The 20820-nt window shown below is 34.8% G+C and overlaps 1 protein-coding gene across 11 annotated transcripts in view; it reads left to right on the top strand.

Moving 5' to 3' along the window:
* Positions 1-20820, top strand: part of LINGO2 (leucine rich repeat and Ig domain containing 2) — a 1123953-nt gene that overhangs the window by 573399 nt on the left and 529734 nt on the right. For 5 of the 11 annotated variants that reach the window (XM_072841609.1, XM_072841599.1, XM_072841604.1 and 2 more), the window contains one exon: positions 19093-19208. The exons of the other annotated variants lie outside the window; for them this stretch is intronic. The gene's annotated coding sequence lies outside the window, so the exon portion shown is untranslated. The remainder of the gene's footprint in view (positions 1-19092; positions 19209-20820) is intronic. 11 annotated transcript variants of the gene reach the window in all.

Below are 20820 nucleotides of genomic sequence, written 5' to 3'. Positions count from 1 at the left end.
CCTGGAGAGAAGTGCTTGTTTTTCATCTCATTGTTGAGCCAGCAGTGTTCTCTGTCTCCAAAGATCACAGAGTTCTTTCCAGGGCTCTCAGATAAGTTAACCATTAACCTCCTTTGCAGACATTCTGGATGTTATCTTAGATAATGGAATGAAATGATTTTCTTTTGGGAAATACTGCACAGTTTGAGTTGTTTTATTTTCTTCCCATTCCATTCCATCAGTGTTAGCAACTACGTTTTTATTATTCATTCTTTCTCACTTTGGCATTATCTAGTAGTACTTTCTACTTAACTTGTTTGAATGCTATCAGAAATTACTGATGTTCCAGTAATTTATTCTAACAAGTCTGTTGGTGTGGACTTGACCCTAAGGTTAGGGAAATAAAGCCATTAGAGGAATTAAAGACTGTCTTAAACTGAAACATGAAAACTCCCCACAAAACTTAATGAGAATTCAGAGCTCAGTTCAGTAGGTTAAGGAGGTGTCCACCTGGGCAAGACTCCAGTCTATCGCCTTACAATGACAAGATACACACAAACTGAAACACTCAGTGATAGCAAAAGAGACCTCGTCTTGCCCAAATATAGATTTAACCCAATTTTAAAATTATACACTTGGTGGCATAATGATGGTACCTCTCCATCTTTATTACCTAAGTCCTAGTTGGCTGAAATCATTCCTTCATTAAGCAAACAGAAAAAAATGTTACTAAGACTAATAATGGCATTGAAATGGCTTCTTCCCAGTAGCCATATGACATAGGTACAGAAAAAGAAGGAAGGTAAGGGTGTTTCCAGTCTTACCAACCTTTTTTCAGAGTTGTATTATTTTCTTTTCTTTTCTTTTCTTTTCTTTTCTTTTCTTTTCTTTTCTTTTCTTTTCTTTTCTTTTCTTTTTTTCTTTTCTTTTCTTTTCTTTTCTTTTCTTTTCTTTTCTTTTTTCTTTTCTTTTCTTTTCTTTTCATTTAAATTTTAATTAACGTACAGAGCAATATTGGTTTCTGGAATAGAATATAGTGATTCATCATTTACATACAACACCCAGTGCTCATCACAAGGGCCCTCCTTAATACCCATCACCTATTTAGCCCATCCCCCACCCACCTCCCTCCATCAGCCCTCAGTTTGTCCTCTCTTTTGTTAAGAGTCTCTTAAGCTGTTTCCCTCTCTCCTTTTACTTCCCTTCCCATATGTTCATCTGTTATGTTTGATGGTTGAAATCATGGTATTCGTCTTTCTCCGGCTGCTTTACTTCACCTAGCACAATACCCTCTAGCTCCATCCACATTGTTGCAAACGACACAATTTTGATGTCGTGATGGCTGAGTAATATTCCATTATATATATTTATCCATCCATTCATTGGTTGATGGGCATTTGAGCTCTCTCCATACTTTGGCCATTGTTGATAATGCTGCTTTAAACATCAGGGTGCATATACCCCTTCAAATCTGTAAATTTGGGTAAATACCTTGTAGTGAAATTGCAGGGTCATAGGTTAATAAAAATTGCCATTTTTAACTTTTTGAGAAACTTCCATACTGTTTTCCAGAGTGGCTATACCACTTTGCAATCCCACCAATAGTGCAAGAGGGTTCCTCTTTTCCACATCCTTGTCAACACTTGTTTCTTGTGTTAAGTTGAGCCATTCTGACAGGTGGTATCTCAAGATGGTTTTGATTTGCATTTCCTTGATGATGAGTGATGTTGCACATCTTTTCATGTGTCTGTTGGCCATCTGGGTGTCTTCTATGCCTATTTCTTAACTGGATTATTTGTTTTTTTGGATGCTGAGTTTCATAAATTCTTTATAGATTATGAATACTAACCCTTTATCAGATATAGAATTTGTAAATATCTGCTCCCATTCCATAGGCTGCTTTTTAGTTTTGTTGACTGTTTCCTTCACTTGTGCTGCTTCTTTTGAATTAGAATCTCTTCCCCCAAAAAAAAAAAAAAAAAAAAAAAAAAAAATAGAATCTCTTCCCCCCACATACACTACCACCCTAGCTCTCTGTCTAGCGACCTGGCCAAATTTTGCAGCATCACTGACTAAGAGAAAAGGGTGAGGAAAAAAATAAGTCAGGCATCCAGTTGAAGTAAATCAGCTAGTGGAGCCTATGGGATCTCTTATTGTTTACCAGCTGCTCCTATGCTCTCTGCTGAACCTGGACTAATTTTATAGCTAGAATTGAATTAGCAATTCACACTGCATGCTCACCAGATGCTATTGAAGAATGTGGAGGAGACGGCAACATAATCACACTGAAAACAGAACTTGAAGATCACCTTGTCCTTTTAGCATCAGGGACTCAGCTAAACAAGATGACTGATTTATCTATGCACCTTATGCCATTATTAAATAAGCAAAGATGAGAACACAAGCATGATATTGCACAACAGTGTTATCGGTTTGAGTCACCATATCTGTAATTTAGGAGTCACATTGTCTAACTCCAACAGGTGACAAAGACTGGCAGATGGTAGTGAGGATTTCTTTGCAAAGTTCACAGTTTCTTACAAATTCTTGCCTTTTTTTTTTTTTTTTTGGTCTTTTTCAAAAATTCTATGTGTGTGTGCATGTACCCAGCCATATTCATACAATATGTGCTCTTTTATATTTTGAGGCTAATTTTTTAATGACATATAGATTCAGAATTGTACTAGCTCTTGATATTTTTTTTCTGTTAGTATTCATTCAACATTCACTAAACAAACATTTCTTAGCGCTTACATGCCAAGCAATATTCTAGACACTTAGGATATATTGATCAATACAGCAGAAAATAAAATGTCCACCATTGTGTAGCTTATATACTACTAATAATCCACTATATCAATATATTTTACTGAAAATTAATCTTGTCTCATTTTATTTTCATTTTTTAAAGATTTTATTTATTTATTCATAAGAGTCACAGAGAGAGGCAGAGACACAGGCAGAGGGAGAAGCAGGCTCCCCATAGGGAGCCTGATGCGGGACTCAATCCTGGGTCACTGGGATCATGCCCTGAGCCGAAGGTAGACACTCAACCACTGAGCCACCCAGGCATCCCTCTTGTCTCATTTTAGTATTGCTTACATAACCTTTTTTAGGTTGATACAATCCTTTTTGTATCTTTAATTTCAACCTTACTGAAAAAAAACTTTTTATTTAATCATGTCTTCTTGTAAGCATGTTATACCTTTAAAAAATACAGTTGGAAAATCTCTGACTTTAAATAGGAAATTTTTATCCACCTATATTTTTGAAAATAAAAATATATTTGGATATATTCCTTTTACTGTTTTCTGTAGTATGCTTCTCTGTACTATGCTTTCTTTTAATTATTTTCCCATTCTTTTTTTATTAGTCAAGTTTTCTTTATATTCTTTGATTTCTCTATTAATTTGAAGTTCTGCAGTGTTTTTATTCTTTTAGTATTATTCTTAAATTTAATGGTTAGTTACTTGTATTAACAAATACCTGCCTTAACCCTGTCTAATCTTCACAAATATTCCTGATGTCCTCCCCCAAATACAAAGACGTTAAACTTTTTGAATGCAATCCATTCTCCCATCTTTCCTGTATTTTTAATTTAAGAACCCAAACTTAGTCATTATTAATGATCCTTTGTATAGCCAAAACATCATTGATTTCTTTGCTTACTATTATATTTCATATTCTGCATTTTCTTCCAAGCTAAATTTTGTTTTCTTGAAGTATTTCTACTAGTACTACTTTCAGCAGATTCTGGAGTAGTAAATCCTTTCTACCTTTGCCTGAACATGTCTATTTTGCCCTCACTCTGGATTGAAAGCCCAATTGAGTATGCGATTCTACAGTGACTGATACTTACTCTCAACATATTAAATGTATTCTTCAGCAGTCTTCTCCATTGTGATTGGTTGTAAGGCTGTCATCAATATAGTAGACTTTAAATTTTAGGAATTTAGGGGATTTGTCTTTTATATTTAGGAAATGATTTTTTAGGGGGTCTGTCTTTTACATTTAGGAAGTGTTTTTTTTTTATATTTATTTTACAGCAAGAAAGAGTGTGTCTTGTGCAGGGGGGAAGAGCAGAGAGAGAAGAAGAGAGAAACTAAAGCAGACTCCATGCTGAGCATGGATGGGGTCCAACGTAGGGCTTGATCTCAGGACCCTGTGATCACGACCTGAACTGAAACTGAACTGGATGCTTAACTGACTATGCCATTCAGGCACCCCACATTTAGGAAGATATTTTAAATGAAATGTTAAGTATGGGTTTCTTCTTTATTTAACACTCATTACACTGCTTCTGGACTCATGTCTTCAATTATGGATAATTTTCATTCACTTGCATTTTGAGTGTTGCCTCTCCCTCCCTTCATCTCTCTATTCTGTTCTCACAGAACTGCTATTGTACATATATTGTAATGTCTTTTCATACCCTTCATGTATTACTTCTATTATCTTACATATTCCTCTGAGCTGAATTCTGGGTAATTCCCTCAGTTCTCTTTTTAGCTCACTAAATTTTTCTTCAGGTCTGCCTAATTTGTCTTTCTTTTAAATGTAACTGTCTAAAGCATTTTTTTGTTAGTTTACTTTATATAGCATTTCTGTGTCTTATAGATGGAAGGTATTCTGAGCAACCTAGTTTACTATAGTTCTGGAATTTCATGATCTTTTTTTCTAGTAAGTTAAAATCGTTTTTGGAAGGCCTCAAAAATAAACAAAATGATTTGGTATTCTAAATGTTAGTAGGAATCAATAATGAAAGGGAAAGGGAAGAGAGGAGACCTATGTATTTGAAGTACCACAAACTGGGTGGTCTCAACATTAGACATGCATTATCTCACAGTTCTGGAGACTAGAAGTTAAAAACCAAGATGTCAGCATGATTGATTTCCTTCTGAGGACTGTGAGGGAGCATGTCCTCTAACCCTTCCCTAGCTTCTGGTGGTTTCCTGGAACCTTTGGCTTTCCTTGGCTTCTACTGCTTCATACCGATCTCTCTCTTCAACTTTATTTGGCATTTTCCTTGTCTGTGTATCTGTGTCCAAATTTTCCCTTTTTATGAGGATATTGTTCATGTTGGATTAGGGGTCCATCTTATTTCATCCAGAATGATCTTGTCTTAGCTAATTGCATCTGCAATGACCCTTTTTTTCCAAGTACACTCACATTTGTAAGTACTTGGGGTTAGGATTTTAACATATGAATTTGGGGAGATGGGAGAAGGACACAATTCAACCCATAATAGACACTGTTGGAAGTGGGCAGCCTGAATTTAGGTTCTGAGACATAGTGTGAAGCTTAGCTCTGCCAGTGATTAGCTTTGGTAGATTCCTCATTTTCATCATCTATAGAAAGAAGAAAATAATGATTCTGTTACAAGAATTGATTAATCTATTGTATATGAGACATAATATTGTGTTCCATGAATTCTAGATATCACTGCCATTTCCTACTAAGAAACATGTGCCAAATAGTGCCTAGTATGTCTTGAAGTTTTGCCTACTTTTATCGGACGTCCTAGAAATATATGTGGTTACATATAAAGGATCATGGAACATTTTAGCAGTGACTGGAAGCTGTACATGTGGTACATGTAAAGCAAGTTAAGAGAACTATTTGCAGATAGCTCACATTATTGATCACTGTATATCAACACAGCGCTAAGCCCTTTATATGCATTGCCTTCTTCAATCATCAAAACTACCCTAAGACAAAGAGGATGGCTCCTACCTTTTTAAAGATGAGGAAACTGAGACTGAAATAAGTTAAGTGATTTGTTCAAAGTTAAACTGGCACTAAGAGTGGAGAATGGATTTATACTTCACTCAGTTTAACTTCAGAACCCATGATATTATAAATGGTTACAACATGAGGAGACAGATTTTAAATCACATGTAAGAACCAGCCAGGCATTTTTCTTACTGCTCATATTTTTAAGACTATCTAAGATTTCTAAATCATACTAGTAGGCACATTTTTACCAGTCATCCACCATTTTGCTCTAAAAGTTGCACCAAGTGCCTTGTTGTATAACTCTGCCTTGATACTGTGGTTCATAGTCTATTCAAATTTTGTTGAGTTCATTGCTTATTGGCAGGATCTTGATCTTAACTTAGAGGCTTTATTTAAAATAATTTTTCACTGAATTAGAACACACTGAAAATAGTCAGCAGTTAAGCCAATCTCAGTGAATTCTGCAGTTATCCATCCAACTACCCTCTGTCTACCTCTGTTGCTTGTGCATGATTTGCTTCTTCAAGTTCTCACAAATGACTGGCTTTAGGCAATGAGAAGGATTCAATCATGCATTATTTCTCAGCTATGCTAGATGTATAGTGGCAGCTATATATTTGCAGTGACCTCACTTTTGCTTTTAACTTAACTGGAAAATATTGAAAATTGCTTGGATAAAATTGTGACTACACTTAAAATATTTCCTTGAGGAAACACAGTGTTTATCTATATAAGAAGTAAGAATCCCTAACCAATGAATATCTATGAACTTTGATTTATTTGGAGGAAGTCAGAAACTAACAAAAAATAGAAATTATAAGAAATTGGATTATCTCATCTCTAAATTCTCCTCACCATACTTAGGCACAGACAGTTGAAAATCTGTTATAGGTAATGCTTATTTTAGGCTTTGGCGACTATTCTTTTAGAACAGACTACTCCTTTAGTACTCCCTGACCTGCACTTTGTGCCTACTCAAGAACACCTCAAACCTCTGAGTCCTAAGTGACCAGATGAAATAAATAAATAAAAATTGTTATTGTTTAAATGAAAATAATAAATTCAATAAACTTCATCAAATTCCTTGGCCAAGGAAGACCTCCTTTGTGTAGAGATCTCTCACTTAGCTGAGGCTAGAGGTCACATCTTATTTCTGCAAAAGATTGGAAACCAAAGACTAGAGTTATTGTTTGTTTGTTTCTTTGTTTATTTTTAAGATTTATTTATTTATTTATTTATTTATTTATTTATTTATTTATTTATGAGAGACAGAGATAGCACCAGAGAGCACAAGTGGGGAGGAGAGGGAGAAGTAGGCTCCACATTATGCAAGGAGCCCACCCAATGTGGGGCTCCATCCCAGGAACCTGGGATCATGACCTGAGCCAAAGTCAGACACTTAACCAACTGAGTCACCCAGGTGCCCCAGGAATAGAGTTTTAATCCTCCTCTGAAACTTCAACAGACTATCATTATATCAGTGATTATCTTCTGGATTTGGCTTCCCCCTTTGTTTCTACACCTGTAGATGTTATTTTTCTTCTATTGAGTACAGTTCTCTATTCAGTATGTGTATGTATGCATGTCTGCATGTGGGCTTGCTGTCACTCAGCATTTTCTGTTTGTAGCAGAAAGAAAGTCTCTTTGAAAAACCTTTGCCTACATTGCTACTGGAGTCCCTGAACATTTTCTCTATGTATGTAATATGTGTAATTTCTTAAAATAAATAGATAGCTACAGATTTTTTTAATTGTTGCAGTGTATATCATGCTTCATTTACTCAGCATCCTAAAAATGGCTCCTAGAATTTGAAACCTCTCTTCCAAATTGTTATTTGTGCATGTGAGTGCATTTTTCTGAGAAGAGAGTTTTTAGCTTTTATTAGAGTATCAGTATAATTCATGAATCCTGCAAAAGTCTAAGAAATATTGAATATAATTTTGAAAATGTGCTTTCCTCCTTCAGACTAGATTATGCCTATTGCCCTCTAATTTACTATTCTCAAATGGCATGCTTTCCAAAGGGACCTAGCATTCCATTGTATGAATATGATGAAATTCACATTAAAATTTCTGAATTATTGGATTTTAGATTTTTTGTGTTTACTAAAAAATGCAATGAACATTCTTGAAAATAAATATATGAGCCCATATCTAACCATTTCCAAGTGGCAATTTCCCTAAAGTGGATATTTTTGGTCAATAGTAAAATCGTTGTTAAAGCTTTAGATACATAATGCTGCTTTTGTTACATTTATGCTTCTTTAAAAAATGTGTATACTAATTTTTAATTTTACTTAATCCATATAAAATAATGGAATATCTTTAAAAATTTTTGATAAAACAAACCAGAAAAATAAGCAAATAAGCAAAGCTTTAGTCAGCTATAGAACTGAGACTTAAGATAGATAGATAGATAGATGGATAGATAGATAGATAGATAGATACTTTTCTAGGATGGTACATTAATTCCTATTCCTTTGTTCTAGGTTTCTATATTTAATTCAGTAAAATTATTTAGTGGCCTTATTTCTTTTATTTTATTTTTTTGGTTTGCTGAGTTTTTAGTACTCTAGGGCTTTTAAGGAAAGCCAACATTATAATAAGTAAGCAATATTGTATAAAAAATAAGACAGGCAATTAAATCAGTTTTCCAGGAAGATCATAAAATAAAAAATGATAAGATTATGGAGCATTAGTGAGAAATGGGAAAATCAAAAGAGAATCAAAATAATACAAAAAGTGTTAGTTGTCAACTAAGAGAAAAAACCCAGATGATTCAGAAAATACATTTGAGAATGACCCTAACATGTTTTTGATCAAATCAGTGAACTACCTCTAGTATTAAGGCAAGGAACTATAGTAGACTGAATGCTTGAATCCAAGCCTTCTTCCTTCCCTGTATCCATACTTTGACCTAGCATTTGAAGAGTGAATTTCCCACCCCTTGACTTTGTGATCTGTTTGGCCAGTGATATGCCAGCCTCAAATGCAGACTTTAAGAAACCAAATGATCTGCAAATTCGTGGGCAAGAGATACATGCTTTTTTGTTGTGTGACATGGATATTTTGTAGATGTTTAATAGGTAGCATTAATGTGGAAATATCTAATTAATATACAGAAACAGTTGTGGTTTTTTTGTTTTGTTTTGTTTTTACTTAGATATTGTTTCAAGTACCAACTTCATGTGGTTTTACCTAAATTAGAGGACCATAGCAGATAGCTCAAGAAGACAAATCTTCAAGCAAAGGAAGCAATTGATTCAGCATAGTATTACAGGAAACAAATTCATACAGCATTAACAAACTGAAATGCTGTGGATGAGATAGAGACCTGCAGGTGTGTTGCCCTCACCTATTCAGTGTTGTTGATTTTGTTATTGTTGTTCAAAAGAACTGGTTGACAACATTAGAAAATTTGGAAGGTATCATATAAAAATTCGATTTCTGGCTTTTCTTGAAAGGTCAAAAGTAGTAGCAAAACCACAATTGTCCTTCATCGTCCTAATTGGTTGGGACTGAGTAGAAGTCACTTTCTCTTTCTTTCTTTTCTTTTTTTTAAGATTTATTTATTTATTTGAGAGAGAGAGTGCATGAACAGGACAAGGGACAGTGGGAGATAGAATCATCAAGCAGAATCCTTGCTGAGGGCAGAGCACATGCAGGTCTTCAGGGCCCTGAGATCAAGATCTAGGTTGAAATTAAGAGTAGACACTCAACCAACTGAACTATGCAGGCACGCCTAGAAGTCACCTTCTCAAAATGGCCTGAGCTATCCAGTTTACCCCAACACTCACTTAGTACATTTCCCTCACTTACTTTTTAGGTGAATGGATTTATTAATGTCTACTTTATGCAGTTTTTTAAGAATAGAATACCTATCAAAAATGCCTAGAGTGAAGCAGGTGCTCATTAATAATATCCTTTATTTTTTAGGAATTCAAGAAATGGTAAATCAATAATAGCAATTTATATATATTTCTTATGACTAGAGTTTCAGTCAGTTAAAATGCATCCTTTAAACTGTCTCTGAATCACTGACTTGTCTTTAGGTAGTCATTCATTCAAGAATCAAAAAGAACAGAATGAAATTTCATGAAAACATGGCAACATTGAATTGTCTACCCACTTAAGGTGATTTCTTAACCAATTTGATAAAAAGGAAATAAATTGAAAATCATATTTCTGCTTATATCAATTGGTTCAGACTCCTCCACCAAGCTAAAAGGGCCTAACAACAATAATATTTCAGATTTGTTTAGCAGTTTATAGGTCACAGAAGAACTTTATACTTACTATGTAATTTTATCTTTGACATGGCATTTCAACATAGATATTTAAACTTGAAAGAAATAATACAAGAACCCAAATAGGAAAAAAAAAAAGTTACTACCACATTTAAGCTAATTAACTTTCACCTATTTATTAAATATTTTATGAATGTCTCTTAATTCAGGTATTGTTCTAGGTAGCAGAAATATTGAAATAAATATAAGCTACAACTTCCATTATATTACAGACTTCTTTTACTTAAAAAAAAACAAAAACAAAAAACAAAAAACCTCAGTCTCCTCAACCCTCTTCAAAGGCATAATCTAGCAACAAAAAGGATATATATAGTCTGTGGTCATTTTCAAACCTCAGCACTGCTGGATAATACAGGTAACACTTGTAATTCAGGAACCCAAGTTGGAGAGTCGACTTAATGCAAATCTCAATGCCATAGTTAAATGTCCTGAGTACCCTCCCCATTTCCTTGTAAGATAAGTGTCATGGACAGGGTCCAAGGCATTGCCTTGCCAAGACTCTCAAGGGACAGGCTAGATTACAGTCTACTAGGGGCATTAAACATCATCAAGAATGTCTGATGGAAGAGAAAAGTATATTTGCAAGAACCCTCAGGGAAAGAGTATATGTAGTTGGAAAGAGTTCTTTGATGCTTAGTCTCCAAGCCTCTACCATCAGAGTATAGTATTTAGGCTTCCAGTGGAGGCTGATTTTGGTAGCCTTCCTTTATCCAACTGAGTTCAGAGCTGAAGTGCTTGGAGGTCCAACAGAGTATTCACACAATCACTGGTGGGCCTCCTGCTTTTATTTTTTCTCCTTAGAGACCTTCCCCTCTTCACCACACATTGAATAATACATCAATCAGTGTTTAAGGGACACCAGCTTGAAGAGGTACCCTCAATACCAACACAGGCTAAAAGCCTATTTTTTTCCCTTCCCTTTTCTTTTCTTTCTTAATGTAGCAAATGAAAGTGGCCTAGGCCTCCTTTTTCTTAGGGGTGGAAGGAGTGGATTGAGGGAGAAAAATCTGAGAAGAAATTTTGTGAATCAGAAAATGTCATCAAAACAAAACGACTGGTGACTTTCAACTCTCATGCCTCATTCAGCTGAGTGTGGAAAAGGACCAACGTGGGAACTTATTTTGGCTTGCTGAAATCAAACCTCTCCTTTCCCCTCTCTTTCTCCTTTCACTCATTCCCCTCCTCTCTCCACTCACCCTGCATTCATTCCTCTAAGACTTCATTTCTGAAAAAATGACAGTGTTAGGTCCTGTGCCATGGGTGAAATGTGGACTGAGAAAGAGAAGGAGATTGAGTCAGGAAGGCCTAATCCACTCTCTTATCTCCAGCCCCAATTCTTGGAGAAGTTACTGTCCCCACTTTTCAGATAAGAAAACAGAGATATAGAATCTCTGTTAAAAATCTTATGGCTTCTGCTTGCATAAGAAATTAGAATGAGAGCCTCTGCTCTCAGTTCAGTATCTTGCCACTTACACTTGCCTCGTTTTTGTAGATCTGAATGACTCTTATTGGAATATTACCAGTTTGTAAAATGAGGTAAAAAGCTCTCATAACAGTTAAAAACCCATTTTTATGCTTTTAGATACCAATAACTACAATTTTAACATGCTATTTTATTTGTTCAGCTGTTAGGTCATAATATTTTCCAAATAAAAATGAATAATTCAGTACTTCTTAAAGTTTTGTATTGGAAATGGTCCAGGATTTTTATACACTAAAGCTATTTTTTTTTTCACCCTTGAGAACTTGAACTAAATTTCCTTTATATCACCCTGCAAATTTCAAGAACTGGCCCTTACTTAGAGTATGGCAAAATCAGAGCTGTTTGTTCAAAAATGTTAGTGTAAATAAAGTGAATAACATTTGGAAACCCAATATATATTCTAGCAGTAATTTACTGATAATAATTTTATATAAATATTTATGATCTTTTCTCTTTGTATTTTGACTGAGTCAAAGAAAACTATAGATACTTAAATGAGATAACTTTCCAAAATGGAAGTTCTGTTTATGCAAAAATTTCAGAGTACATGCAAATTTTCTTCTGTCTATATTTCAACAAGAATGTGAAAGCAGATGATGCAAATTGTTAGACGTAATTAGAAAGAGAGAATATTGGTTTTGGGGAAAGGAGAAAAAGTAGATAAAGCAGAATGGTGGATTATGGGCTTGAAACTTTGCAAAGGATGGGACAGGGTGGGGAGGGGAGGACAACATAGGAAGAATAGCCAATACCTTAGAACTTCTAGGATTGTGTGGGAAAGAAGCAGTAAAAGTTGCTCTAAAAGAGACTCTGGTATGTGATTTGATAAGGCTTTACTGTGAGAAAGGTAATAATCTATCATTTTGAATTTTGTGGAGAAAGCTTCAGAAATAGTTGCTTCAAATACTTGCTTTTATTATTTCTTTCAAATTTAACTTAGCATTCTGTGTTTTTATTTGCTAATGCAACACTAGTCACTGTGCATCTCTAAGAGCATAGCAGGACATAGCACATGGGAATTATGCAGAATGGTATGAGACATAGCAAAACAGGACTGGGTGCAGAAAAGGATGCTTTTTCATATGCACTTAATGTACAATAAAGTACACATAAACATAAGAATTGAAATTTTTGGTGAAAGGAAACTGAGAAGTCTAACATGATCAGAATATGCCAGAGGGAAGTCAATAGTGAAAGCCTCAATATAACTGATGTAAACTGTTTACCTTGTTGATGTTGTCTTTATGTAATGTGTTACTGATTTTTATTTTGGTAATTGAAAACAATATTAAGCCTTTTCATAGGTCTATTCCTTTAATCCCATTTTCCCATGAAATCTTAAATCACCCCAGGTGTTGTTCTTTTCACACAGCAGTTTTGAGAAGGTACTCTTTAAAGTTAACTGTATAGTGTTAATTGGGTCAACCTGTGCATGGGGCCTTTATGTTTACTGTGATAGGAAATGGGCAAATTAACATATTAATGAAGACATCACACCTTGTTGTTGTTGTTGTTGGGGCAAAGGCATTCCAATTTTAGATGGTTTTTATCTGAACAAAACTGTGTTGTATATTTGTGTAAAATCTGGCAAGTGTAGTTATTGCCTGAGGGGAGATTTGCTCAAAATAGAATGGCAGATGGTACATTGTGATGTATTGCTCTAATCTAAAATATTTTGCATTATCTTCATCATCATCTTCATCACCATCATTGTGTTTGCTTTTAATTGCCTGAGCAAGAGCCATTGTTCACAGTATTTTCTCAAGTAGGATGCCTCTTACCCTGCTTTTCCTAGCTAGAATTCAACTCATTTTTCAGTGGTCATTTCAAGTGCTCCACGGACCCTTTTTTTATTCCCTAGATCTCCAGGATCATTTCCTCTAGGCATAATCACAGAATGTTAGAACAGAAAAATGCCTTTTCAGGTTTAATCCTCTCATTTTAAAGAGGGAGAGATTGATGCCCAGAGCAGTTAACTAATGGAGTCAAGATTGAACAGTAGAAGAAGGGAAGAAGATATATACATATATAGTAAATTTAGAGCCCTCTCCACTTGCATTTATATTTATAGACTTGTAAACTTGAAAAGCAACTGGTATTTGACCTTACACTCTTCACTACATTTGGATTTATGTTATTTGTCTAACCAGCCAGATTCAAGGTTTTTTTTTTTTTTTTTTACAACAGACATTTGTATCTCCCAGATCAGTAAAATGAGTCTCTAGAATAGAACAACAAATAAATCTATTTGCAATTTATCTTAATGATTGCCTGAAGGGATAGTTTAGGTAGAGCTTTGAAGCCTTTGGAATGCCTGCCATTTTGAATTAGAGATCTCTAACTTAACTGTACCCTGTATCATTGTATATTGTTGGTCATGAAGAATGAATTAAGGCCTAAGGTATATAATCCATTGAGCCCTGTGTGAAAGTTGGTGTCCTAGAGTCTTGACATATTTCACATTTAAAATGCCAAAATGTTTAATTGTGTGTAAACTGAGCTTTAAATTAGTAATACAATATGTGGAAGATATTGGATTTAATTCTAGTCTTTCCAATGCTAAATTACATTCTTGATAAATAAGTGTTTATTAATCATTGGAATAAATTTACATTAATTATATCTTTATGACTCTCTTCTGATAACTGCACTTACAGTATTGGAAGGAGAATAGATCATTATAATGTGTAAAGTCTCCTTCGTTGCCACATGGAAGCCTGATGGACTCAAATTGGAATTTCTAAGGGGAAGGAGGAAACAAGAGGGACTTCGAAAACTGTTTCTCTGATTTAGAATTGTTTTGAGTGGTACTGAGGCTAAGCCCAGAAAGAATACCAAGAGATTATTCATGCCAATAACTAGAACAATACCTAAAACTTAGCAGTTGAGAAAAATGAAGAAAATATGTTTGTATTTTAAAGCAGACATTGATTCGTTTGAGAAAATAATAATTTTTTTCATGGCATGACTAAATAATATCATATTAAATAAATGTATTTATATACCTACACCTTTGACTAAAATAATAATAGATGGAGTGTTGACATTATTTTTCTTTGTATTTAGTAGATAGTAGGCCAAATTTTAGTGTCTCCTGTAGAGTTACTTGTAATACATTTCAAGGATAATTATCTAGTAAACCCCCTGTAGTTCTCTTTAATGCAAAGACGTCCTGGAGTGTTTTTCCTTTCCCAATGCAAAGTGTAAGCAGTGTTCAATTAGAGAGCATGCCCCAGTGAAAAGAGAAAAGTTTAGATCTGAATGAATATATTGACTCTGCCATATCAGATTCCAGCTAAGAAAGAATTATAAACTGGCCTATATAATAACTAAACTGGAAGGTGTGGATTTTTATGTTGGTGCTGAGGGTTTTGTAATTGTTTTCTGTTTCTCGAAGTAGACCATAGACCTTAGTCCATTGCACATACAAGCTCACCTCTGAAAGATAGCATCTGACAAGAACTCACGTTCTAATTTGTGGATTTTTTTACACTGCAAGTCAATTTTTAAATTATTTTGGCATTTAACAGAAAACAGAAGTAATTTTCTCAAAAGTCTAGTGAAGCCTGTCTCTGGTATGTTAAAATCTAACATCAGGTTCTTATTCTGAGTTGAGCAGAGAATTGTATTTTCCCATAGATATGAGCTGTCCACTGCTTAGAGATTATGTGGAGCATGACATCAGGATGGAGAAGAAAGTAGTCCTAGAAATGAATTAGATATTTTTGACATTATTTTCTAATGATCAGTTTGGAGCTAATAAGATACAAACAACCCCAGGAGGAATTCATTTGCTTAAATTCATTTACAGTGAGATGAAAATAGTCCACATAAGACCTTATATTTATTCAGACATTCTCAATTAATCAACAACAAATATTTAGTGAGCACTCATTCTGTTCCAGGTACTATGCAGATACTAAAGATACTGGAACAAATGTGACCCAAATCCCTGCCCTCTAGGAGGTTACAGTTTAAGAGGAAGGAATGACAAGTAAGGAGATGAATACCTTTCCAAGTAATGATGCTGTGATAGAGGTAAGCCTACAGTGTTAAGGGACCACAGATCAAGGGCATATAGCCCAGACTAGGGCAATGAGGGGAACAGAGAAGGCATCCTGGTACCTGATTTAGGCTTATGGCCCAGTGATACTTAGAATAGGATGTCAAGAGAACCTGAAGATAGTGAAGCTTGGAAAGAAATGGTGAAGGGAAGAGGAATGGGAGGCTGAGTATTTGGGAAAAAAATTTGCAGAAGCCATGTGAGGTCAGGAAATAATGGCTCCCTGAGAACATGGACTGTGTCTGCCTTCTTTACCTCAGCATCTTCTGAATTTCAAAGAATGGCTAGCACAGGGGATCCCTGCATGGCTCAGTGGTTTAGTGCCTGCCTTTGGCTCAGGGCGTGGTCCTGGAGTCCTGGGATCAAGTCCCACGTCGGACTCCCTGCATGGAGCCTGCTTCTCCCTCTACCTGTGTCTCTGTCTCTGTCTCTGTCTGTCTCTGTGTGTGTGTGTGTGTGTGTGTGTGTCTCATGAATAAATAAATAAATCCTTAAAAAAAAAGAATGGCTAGCACATTGTGGACAATGAATAAATATTTGTGCAATGAATTAAATAATGCTTATGAGTACAGATCTAAACACAGGAAGACAGGAGTTTATGGGGAAGTGTAAGGAGTATTAGACAAGCAATCAAAACCCAAATCTGGTCCCAGCCCTATAATTGTTAAATGGTCATAGATTCTCTACAGGCCAAATTTGTTCATCTGTCCAATGAGAAGGCTAGATGACATAATCTCTGAGATCCCTTGGTATGTGAAGTGTATAAGATGATTCTACTTCTGTGGAAAAAAAAATATCATGGGCTATTATGCTTCTAGGAAATTATTTCTAAGTGACTTTGCAGAGTGATTTAAAGTTAATTTTTCAACAACACAGTATTTGAATATAATAATATAAAATTTAATAGAATAAAAAAGAATTTGATTTGTTCCTCAAACTACATTATAATGGGCACATATTTTGATGGCTCCCAGGAGACAAACATTAATTTTAATTTTCTAGAAAGCTGCTGTAATCTTTTAGAGTAATAAGCAATTTATAGCAATTCATTTATAAGATACAATAACAAGCTCAGAGGTATTTATTACATTGTAAAACAAAAATAAGCCTAATTGGAAAGGCTGGACAGAACACTGTGGATTCTGTCAGATGTGACATTCAGCAAATAAAGCAGCCTAAGAATCCAGGGATGTCTATATATAGTGGTAGGGTGTCATTTGGCGAGAGGGTCTGCTCTTAGAAATACAGATATATCTACTTATTAATACTAAAGGAAAGCCCTGAAATTCATTGAGATTTATCTAGAATGTCAATTTTGATAGAAATAAATCCAGAAAGGCTAATAAATATCCTAAAGTTTGGCAATGATAGGATGGAAACTACCCTGAAAATCTTGTAGGTATTCTTCTATGGCTCTGGATACTTCTATTGAGAAACAGCAGCCAGATGCCAGTCTGCTACTTGATTCCTTGTGAATAGTGGACCTTTCAAGCTGGCTGCTCAAAGGATTATTCTTTATTCTTTAAAGCCTTATAATTTTATTAGTATATGTCTTGATGTTCTGAGAGACTTTTTTTCTTCATAAGATGGTATATCTTTCCAATATCAGTATTTAAAATTTTATCATTGTATCGCTTATTTTGTTATTTTAATACATTTGCTTTTCTCAGACTTATCACAGTCTGATTGATTTTGGAAAATTTTGTTATCCTAAAATGAAACCTGTGCCCATTAGCAATCAGGCGCATTTCCCCCTCACATGTGCCACTAATCTATTCTCTGCCTTTATAGATTTGCTATTCTGGACATTTCATATAAATAGGGTTATGCAATATGTGACCTTTTGTGATTCTGTGGCAAGAAAAAATTTCTGAGATCTGTCTCCTCTGGTTTCCCCTAGCCATTTCCTATCATTTCTTTCTTTGATGCCCTATTATAGTAGTTTTCCTTTTGATTTTAGTCTTTTACAAAGGGTTTCCACTTAGTGTATAATTATCTCTTTCTGAAATGGAATATTTTCTGTTTATTTCTGAGAACTATTAGCCCTGCATTCCTTCCACATTCCCCATGTGTCCTTGTCTATAGTCGTATAAGTTTTGCCTTAGCATCTTTATTAGTTTCCTAGGGCTGCTGTAACAGATTACAACAAAATGGATAGTTTAGAAAATAAAAATTTATTATCTAATCATTTTAGAAGCTAGAGGTCTAAAACTAAGCTGCTGGCAGAGCCACATTCCCTCTAATCAATCTAGGGAAAGATCTTTCCTTGAACCCCTAGGTTCTGGTGGTTGCCAGCAATCTTTGGTATGCCTTGGTTTGTGGCTACGTAATTTCAATCTCTGCCTCTGTCTTCAATGGATGTCTTCCATCTATATATGTCTGTGTCCAAACTCCCCTCTTCTTAGTGGACATCAGATATGACCCACCCGAATCCAGTATGCCCTCAGTTTTACTTGATTACATCTACAAAGACCCATTTCCAAATAAGTTTACATTCACAGGTTCCTGGTGAATGGGATTTTTTCAGGGATGCTGTTAAACCCAGTATAGTACATATGTCCTTGTTTGCATGAAATCTAAGGATTCTAGTCTCTTCCTACAAGCTCAGTGTTTATAATTTATGGAGATACCCTTCTTTTTTATTAGTCATGCTACAGTTTTTAGAAGTACAAATTGTAAGATGCATAACTTAACTAGCTGCCACATGTTCTTTCCTCAGATTTTGACAAACAAGTTGAGTGGTTCTCAGACTTCATCTATAGTGGATCATATGTCTATTTATAAGTTTGGCATTCTAATTAGGAACCCTTTCTATACACAATTGGCCCCCTGGAGCATTCAACTAAAAGATAATCTTTCATACTCTATAATTTTGAGAACAATAAAGAATGAAAAAGCTAACTTTCTTAGATATCGTCCACTGAATTTGGGAGCTGATGTTTCTAATGCCTCCTTAGTTATCAAGACTTAGAGTATTTATTTGTCTCTTGCTTTGAACATTCCAATTAGTTTTAAATTTAAACTGTATTAAGATATGTCAAAAGAGCCTATAATGGAATGATACTATTATCAGAACAGATAATTCATGGGATTAGTATTCTCCCAAATTTCAGGCTCCATTTAACTTTCAAAGGAGAGGACAAGATCATTTATTTGGAAGGAATTTAAATGTAAGGGTTTAAACGTTTTACACACATATAGCCAATTGAGAATAGAGGAACTGGAAATCCAAAATGCACAGGTAAAAAGGAACCAAAGGGTGATACATGTACTATTGTGTGGAATGACTTCAGTGCTAACATTTTCTATATTTTATTTGTTGTGATTATACCCTAGAGCACAAGTGAAGGAGATTTAATGGAAAAAGTTGAAAAATGCTTTTCTTTTCCTGCTTCTGGTTACCAGATGTAAAAATATACTATATAATACTTACTTAGTATAGGAGCTGTATTAGTTGATCTGTCTAATTAGATTCCTGATCACGAGTGGAATGCCATAATTTATTGAATGCCTCTTGGGTTGTAGGACTCATCTAGAAGCTGAGGAAACAGTGGTGAATAAGAAAAACCAAATGTCTGCCTTCGGGGAACTTACATTCTAGTGGATGAGATACAGGTCAACAATAAATATTAAAATATCAGGTAATGTTTGATACCTTTAAAAAGAAAAGCAAAATCAATTATGTCTGAAGATCTAATATACAACCTGGTGATTATAGTAGATAATACTGTACTGTAGCATTGAAATTTCCTGAGAGTAGAACTTAGATGTTAACATACTTATACACATACACACCTATATACTTAAATATATATATTTATATTTATAGAGCATAAATATAGTGAGGGATGTGTTAACTAGATTATGTAGAAATATATATTTTATAATATATAATCAGATCATTATGATATACTCTTTAAATATAATTTTGTCAATACAATTTTAGCTCAATAAAGCTAAAAAAAGAATTTCAAAGAAAAAAGAAAAAAACTAAAGATATGGAAGAATGACAGGAGATTATTTTAGCTGGGGGAGTTGTAGAAGGGCTCTTTGAAGGGACACTAATTAAATAGACTAAATGATGTGAAGAAGGAAACTATGCAAAGAATTGAGGGGAAAAAAAGTCCAAGTCCAGAGTAATATTTTAAAGGATAGTAAGAATGCAAAGGCTGCTGAACTGAATTGGGTAAGGGAAACAACAGGGTCAGATGATAGTTGTGAGCCATGTTAGGGCTTCTAAGGCCATGATAGGTTCGGATTAGTTTTAAGTGTGATGGAAAGCTATTGATGGTTTTGAACTGGAGTATGGTATAATCTGATTCCTTTGGCTTCTGGTGAGGATGAAGGGTAGGAGAAAATGGTAGAATCAAGAAGGCTAATTAGGAGGCTTGCATAGGAATCTAGACAGCAGAAAATACTGGTGTGGACTAGAATGTTAGGCTGCAGAAAAAAAGATGTTGGGATAGAGAATCAAGAATTTTATTTTAATCGTATTGGATTTAGATAAGTATTAGATACCAAAGTTGGTACATGGAGGGGACACAATGCCTCAGTGGCTCTGTCATTTGAGTATCTAACTCTTGATTTCAGCTCAGGTCATGATCTCAGAGTCATGAGATCAAGTCCTGCATCAGGCTCCATGCTCAGCACAGAGTTTGCTTGAGATTCTCTCTCTTCCTCTAACCCTCCCCCTGCTCATGGCCTATAAATAAATAAATAAATAATAAATAAAATCTTTAAAAAAAAAAAGGGTCCATAGAAGAAGTATATGGATGTCTCTAGAGGTAAAAGGAGAAAAATAGAGGTAATATAATAGACTGTATTTTATACACATACATACATATATTACACATTATGAATTATATATTATAGTTATAATATATAATACATTATAATGTATATCACGTTAGTATATTAAGTGTGTATATACCCATGTGGATAGCACTTAATGAGATCACATAGGAGGTAATTATAGAGAATGAAAATATCTGAAGAACACTGACTCTCCAACAATTAAAGTTTAAAAACAACATGGAGAGCTAGGCAAAGAAATTGAAAGTCCAGAAAATTCAGTTAGAGGGCAAATAAGGAAGTAAGACAGTCCTAAAACACAAAAGAAAATGCATCAGCAAGGAGAAAATGATCATTTGTGTCAGCCATTGCTGAGATGAAAACTGAGAACTGACCATTAGGTTTAGCAGGATGGATGTTTTTCTGGTGACTCTGCCAAGAATAGTTTCATAGGAGGACAAA

Source organism: Canis lupus, chromosome 10, assembly GCF_048164855.1.
Source record: "Canis lupus baileyi chromosome 10, mCanLup2.hap1, whole genome shotgun sequence".
NCBI lineage: Eukaryota > Metazoa > Chordata > Mammalia > Carnivora > Canidae > Canis > Canis lupus.
This window is presented reverse-complemented; position numbering and strand designations above follow the sequence as displayed.